The following is a 7,781-nucleotide window of genomic DNA, read 5'->3' as shown; positions in this document are numbered from 1 at the left end:
CACAATGAACAGGAAGGGGAGAGGACTTATGAGAGATGATGTCCATTTGCAGCTCTCAACCATATTTTTCTTGCACAGCGGTATCACCGCACAGACAGGAAGTGTGCATCGATCAGATCATGGGTTAGACTTGTGCTCGTGACAGTGCAAGATGTAAAAATGACACGTCCTTCTCGGCTGAGCTGTAATGTTGGCTAGCTCAGCTGTGTTAGGTGAGTTAGCAGTAATATAGTTTGGCAGGTGAAGTTCAGTAGAAACAATTTAGTTCCTACATGAAACTGCTCACAAGGTCTGAGGATTATCTTGAGTAACCGGGTTATGATTTTTAGAAAGTGACATCACTGTTGAGTTTTTAAATGTATTTTTTTGGCGCTTTGAGCCCCACCGCTTAGTGCCATCTAATCACATTATATTGGAGAGAGGGGAGATGTCTCTATGGATGATATCTCCAACACTTCTCACATGCATCTCACAACAAAACTATCTAGATTGATAAATAGCACTACAGGTTTTGATTTTGGGTTGAAATGTCCCTTTAACAATGTGCTAAATGTATTTAACCCATAAGAACCCAAACCAATTGTCCCTTAAAAGGGAAATTATAGAGGATATAAAACAGACTCAAGGGACCACATGGAACACATTTCTGAAAATATTTTCTAAATACTAACCCCTGAAATGTTACATATATGTCACAATGGGTGTTTGCGTATAAATGTATTCCTCATTTGAAAATCAATCAACTTTGCCTTTTTATTTGCATTTCCAGAACACATCAAAAATGATAACGTTTCTGGTTAGGTTTAACCAAATGTCTTTTGTATTCAACAACAGAACATATTTTACTTAAAAATAAATTAATCAGCTAAATCAATTAAGAAGCTCACTACTATTTTGGTTATTGTGACAAATATATCAAATTGTTTTTTCTGAGACAATTATAAGTTTAAAAGCCGATGTGACACATCTGTCACAACAATATTTGCATAACTTTTTGTATGTAAATTAGTTAGATAAACATAGAACGGTTTAGATGTAATGTAGGACAAAGCATTAGACTTGTTAAATGTGTTGAAACTTACCTTTTGCAACAAAAACAAGCTTTTTGAAATTAGCTAGTTCTGTCAAATCTGCTGACCAGCCGGGCAGCCATTTTGGAAGTGATGTCATAGGTACATAAATGAACTGTGTCTGTCACATGATCTCACCAGGATGTTCCGTATGGGACTTAAAGAGTTAAAATCAAGGACAACTTTCCAGGATATTTAAAGTGTCTGTGACAACTACGTCACCGCGGGTCCTTATAGAGATAGGCCTACAACACCGATGTAGGAGCATTGAGTAACATTACAAAAGTCTTCACCCAGTCTAGGAATCAGAAGGAAGTGACTGATGGGGCTGGTAAAAATTCTGAGGGGGCAATTGTTTTCCTAAAATTAATTGATTTAAGCACACAATAGCTTCAGAAAGGGAAATAACAACAACATAAAGCTACCGTTTCATAATCAATCTCTCTCTTTACAACAATGGAGCGCAAGCAGGCTAAGAAACCAAACTACAGTGATGTGGTCTGTCTGTCTGTCAAGTCACCAGGCTACAAAGTCACATGTCGACGTTATCGTCATCCCTCTTTGTGTTACACTGCGTTTGTGAAACCAGAGGTTTTCAAGCACCTTCACCTTGACAGCGCTGTAAAACCTTAAAATAGATAGCATATGGCTTTTACTGTAGTGACAGTGAGGTCATCTGCAGTTCATTGTCCTTTTCGGGCCTTAAGTAACAATAAAGTGCACACACTACCATGTGCAGCATTTCGTTAGGTATGAGAAAGATGTGGAAACTCTGAACGTTCTATGAAGCTAAGAATGCACAAGGACAGATCTCCCATGACTCACACTCTCCTTTGAGATAGATACTGCATTATTATGACATCCTACCAAGAACCATATGTGCAATGCTTCAAAAGGGTTTTAATAGTTTTACAAGTTGTGAAGGAAACATGATATGAAGCCGGAGTGTACAATAGAATCCAGTAAGGGAGCAAGAATAGACAGGGTTACAATAAAAAGGTCTATAAAAAAATAAAAATAACAAAATCGCCCTGGTTATTGTGATACTATCTGTGGCCTTGTTCTTTTTATCTGTAGTCCGATAAAAGCATCACTGACTTTGATCGTTGGGTCACAGTCCAAATGAGAGACTTTATTTGTTACCATGAGATGTTGAGATTGCAGAGTATTGGACAAACTGAAATGTGGACCCGACGATGACGCTAGATGAAAAGTCAGCGGATCACCACAGTTATGACAGCAGATCTTGAGAACCACATGAACAGCTGAGCTACATTGAAGGTCAATGTATCCAATAGACTCAAAACCACAGCTGTCACTATTGGCTGACTATTTTCAGTGGCATTCATGGCTATGTAAGAACATGTCATCCGATGCAACAGTGATGTGTTTTTAGTAGTTTGTGAATAACTATGAAGAATAATATGGAAAAGGTACTGTTAATGCAGTTTTGACTACCATTATTTTCACATTGTTATTACTCTCTTGCTTCCTTCAGAAAAGCTAGTTGTACAGTGTTTGTAGATGTAGACATGTAGAAATGAAACCTACAGAAATGACAACACAGCAGAAGTAAAAATCAGTGTGTCCCTCCCTCATTTACTCCACTCCCATTTGCTCGAAATTCAATAAAACTGTGAATAAAAATGTAAAATGGGAGTAAGGTCTGTGTATGCCGTTAAATGTAGTACCTGTGTGTAACATGGACATTTACTGACGCTTGGTCAGTGCACTACTAGTTAGCTGTCTAGAGATAGTGTTCAATATGTCGTTATCTTGACTGACCAGCAACTCACATCACTACAGAGGGAGTACAAAACAAGTGCAGACAAGTACATAAACACATATATGGGCCAAGAAATTATACAATATAAGACAGGGACGAAAACTAAGGGGACATAAGGACACTGAGGAAAATAAGATAATAACATTTAGACTGTGGAGTATAAAAGTGACAGTGAGGGGTGTCGATTGAGGCTAGGTATGGGATAGATTTCAATCTACACATAAATACACAAATACAGTACATGTACACAAATATCCCTCACCAGACCAGACCGTCAAAAGAATGGCTCAAAGCCCGTGATGTGGCAGCAGCACGACTGAGGATCCCCAACCCGAGGTGCAGGTTCAACTAAATGACTTGATTTGTGTTCTCACACACACACACACACACACACACACACACACACACACACACACACACACACACACACACACACACACACACACACACACACACACACACACACTTGCCCTCTTGTATGTGGTGCTGGCACTGGGCCTCGCCACTCGACCCCCCCCCACCTTAAACCAACAGCAGGATTTTAAAGTCAATTCTTTGTTGGACAGAGAAGCCAGGGTAAAGACCTCAGAACTGGAGTGATGTGATCCACTTTCTTGGTCTTAGTGAGGACTCGAGCTGCAGCGTTCTGAATCAGCTGCAGCTTTCTGATTGACTTTTTACAGAGACCTGTGAACACACCGTTACAGTAGTCCAGTCTACTGAAGATAAATGTATGGACAAGTTTTTCTAAATCCTGTTGAGACATAATCCTTGATATACTCTTCAGGTGATAGTAGCTGATTTTGTGATTGTCTTGATATGGCTGTTCAGGTTGAGGTGTGAATCCATAACTACACCTAGGTGTCTGACTTGGTTTGTGGTTTTTAACATCAGTCATTGAAGCTGAGCGCTGACTTTCAATCGTTCATCCTTGGTACCAAAAACAATTACTTCTGTTTTATCTTTGTTTAATTGAAGAAAATTCTGGCACATTCAGTTGTTGATTTATTCAATGCATTTAGCCAGTCCCTGTATGGGCCCTGTATAGTCTACTGGTGATATAGTTATGTAGATTTGTGTGTCGTCTGCATAATTATGATAACACACTTTGTTGTTTTCCATAATCTGAGCTAGTGGAAGCATGTAGATGTTGAACAGAAGAGGCCCCAGTATTGAACCTTGGGGAACACCACATGTTATTTTAGTCAGCTCTGATGTGTATTTAGCTACAGACACAAAGTATTCTCTGTCCTTCAAGTAGGATTCAAACCAGTTAAGTTCTGTGCCAGAGAGTCCCACCCAGAAAACATAGCAGCAAATAAGGTGAGCAGGTATGACATATTGGGTGGTTCTGTTATAACCGCCAAAGTGGAATTGGAAATGACAACTGCATCAGGTAAACGTGTTTGATTTTGAGTCTATATGTGGTCAAAGTTGTCCTGAAATACATCAGCCACTATCAAATATGATGGAGTATGTGGAGACATTAAAATGAAAAGTGCAAGACAAAAATATAGCTTTTGCATTGAGATCATTTCAGTTCCAGTGCTGCTATCAGACCGTGAATAAATGCTCGGGAGCCGTTACAGTTAAATGGTCTCAGCAAGTACTATAATAAGCTGGTTACAGTTAAGGCTTGTTACGCTGCCCTCAAGTGGCTACAAACATGTATGTATACAGCTATACATCATTTCTCACACACCAGTAGTGGTAATAGAGACATTTCATTTGCATTTAAGAGAAGCAACTGTGTTTTAATACTGATGTACAAATACATTCTTAGTATTGTTATAAGATTTAGTCCTTAGATTAATAATTAGTCTAATACTGGTAAACAGGTGCCCTCAATAATTTGTGAAATTATATGATTCAGTATGTGTTACTGATAATGCCCTGAATACGTTGACAGGACAGTAGTTGATATGGAGGAAAAGGAGGAAGAGGAGAAGGCATTAGCTGCTCAAACACCTTCATGTCTCACACCTGGATTAAGGCCATTTTCAAATACTCTAAAGCTGTACAGACGGCAATGATCTCTGGTCTACCTACTTAACATATCGACAAAGTTATAGTTATTTCTATATTTTTAAAAGAGTGTGTGCCTGTGACCCTGAAATCATTCAGTTTGAATTCATCATGGCAGATATGGGTGAGAGTAATAATAATTTATTTTGGTCATTGCAGCCGACAGTTATGGAAGCCCATTTTTTATCTCACTTATGAGACAAAGAGTCATCATTATGAGATTAAAAAAGTAATAATGAGGTACTACACTTCAGTGGTGCTGCCTTCATCCCCTCGCCGGCCTACCCATGCAAACGAAATGCAATCTTCAGGGAACTATTACTGGTGACTTCTGTAAATGTTAGATATAATTGTAAAACGTCTTTTAATCTGTCTTAATCTGTCTTGCTCAACAAATTACAAGATTGCTGTTAATGTAGCTTCGACAATGTCTTTGAACCGTCAGTGAGCCCTGTTCTCCTGTAGTAACGATAATGTTCACGCCACAAGTGTCCCCGGAATGAAAACCGGCTGACGTTGCCCTTTAATCAAGGTTTGGAGATGTCATCACAGCTGTAATATCCCACTAATGTAACGTAGTGCTACAGTGTGTTGAAATGTAATGCAGATATTGTGCATGTGTACTAAGTGACAGGCGCTTGGTGGTGGGAAGTGTGTTACCAAAACATAATTTAGAAAATAAAGTCTCAAGCATATTTAAGGTTCCAACTCAACTGCTGGAACCTTAAAAATACTCTCTACTCTGCCATGTTTTGCTATTAGTTCAGTACTCTTTTTGGTGGTTTGACTGCACAGTCAGACATCTTATCTCATTCACACTATACAAGGCCACAACGCAATCAGATCTCCGATAATCCAGACCTTATCAGCCACAGACTAGTGTTAATAACCTATTATGTCATAGTACTTCATTAAAATATACAATATAACTGAAATAGTTGGTTACACAGTAGTTTAAGTTTGACAGCCTAATTTATTTTACAGAGGCTCAAATAAAATATAACAAAAATTACACATAATAATCATTTTTGCCATTTCATTTGCATTGTATTGCTCTTATCCCCATTGCAGGATGTTCGTGTTAAAACAAAATACTATAGTTGTACTGTTTACATCATTGAGCGTGTGTCTCAGTTTACAAAAGTAAAGTTAATAGGTAACTTATGTGCATGAAAGAGGGAAAATGCTACTGGGAATATTATAACAAGGCAAAATATCTGACGTGAAAAGGGTCAACTCTAAGTTGTTTGTAGCAAGATGTTTAGTGTCGAGATAAATTTACGTACAGTAAATGTCATGTAAGGTTTTGAGTCAGTATAATTGCTAATCGTGCAATAAAACATTAAATCAAACCGGGTCAAATAATAACACTTTTGGATTTCATTTCACTACGTAGTTCTGAAATAAATCCAGAGAATTAAGTACAGAAACATTCTCGTAGCATGTTTAACCATTCTTCATTCCTCCAAGAAATATAATTTTCAAATACATGTAGTTGCTCTACCCTTCTGTCTTCTTCAATATCCAAATAAACCAGTTATTATACAATCACTACAGCTACGAGATCATGTCGTCATAAACTGCCTCACCACAGAATTAAATGGAGTGATTATGCTCCTTACTGAATGTCTTTGTAAAATCAGAAAACCAAGAGACTCATTTAATATATTAAAAGAAAAAAGTAATTAAATGAAATAATGCTCCTTTTCTCCTAAGTTGAGGAATATAGTGAAGGGTTTTGTCTTATTTAAGCATGAAATTGACCGTGAAGATCCTTGAATACTAAAACTAGAAGGTAGCCAATATAGGAAATGCTTAATTTTTTCTTCAACCTTAAAAAAACAAAATTTGGAAAAGCTTTATAAATATCTGGCTCAATTGAATGCACTTGGCAGAATAATGAATGAAGTATTCCTTCATAGATGACCAGCTTACAGATACTTGCCATCCTAAGGCGATCAACTGGCTTTTTCTCTGGATACCGCAGACGGGAGGAAAACAAAACCAGCAGTCGCAGGTCAACAGATCTTTGAGCTACTTGGAGGAAAACGCTCAAGAAACAAAGATGATCACGCGTCTGAGAGAACGCATTAAACCCCTCCAAAGAACGCTCAGAAGAATCAGAGAACAAATTGGATGAATAGATGATGGATGAATTTCAGGGAAGGGGGGATTTGTGCGTGTACGCACCAAAAAGGGTGGTGGATCCAGAAAAGGAATGGCTGCATGACACTATATTTCCACATGGTTAAAATTAAAATGTTGACTGGATTTGAAAAATCAAAGCTTAATCATTAATTGAATCACATATTAGATGTATAAAAATGAGATGTGTCACTCCTCGTTTTTAAGATTTACCCAGTTTCTCTAGGCTACATTAAATAAAGGGATTTTCTTTATAGGTTCGCTAGCTAGCTGGTTCCCTGCTGATGGTGCATCACCCGTAAACCATAGTAATTGTAGACTACATTCTAAATGTTTCTAACAATGTGATATATTTTGTTATATGTATCAGGGAAACATTAAGAATTTAACAGTGAAATCCTTCATCGATTCACCCAGTAACTCTCACATTTTGGGGAGGATCCAAACATCAACCAAAAAAAACTAATTTTGAAGTAAAATAAGTTTATACAACCATCCATTTATAAAAAACTAGACCTTTTAGAGTTATGAAAACAACATGGTTGTGATTAGTTCTTTCTTGTGTAAGAGTACCTCAACAACTAAAACCTTTCTTTGGTATTTCTTCTCTACTATTAAGTTACAAAAGGTTGAGGACCCCTGCTTTAGCCTATTTGAAACTATTAAAACGGATTTTTCCGACAAACGTGAAGGCAGCACGCTGGTCACCATAGAAACAGGACGCCACGAGGCTCTTCAAGCCTCGTCGCCTTTCG

This window comes from Cebidichthys violaceus, unplaced genomic scaffold (genome assembly GCF_023349555.1).
Source record: "Cebidichthys violaceus isolate CVI_PGR_0920_01 unplaced genomic scaffold, fCebVio1.0.p SCAF_3, whole genome shotgun sequence".
Taxonomy (NCBI): Eukaryota; Metazoa; Chordata; class Actinopteri; order Perciformes; family Stichaeidae; genus Cebidichthys; species Cebidichthys violaceus.
Note: the sequence above shows the minus strand (reverse complement) of the source record.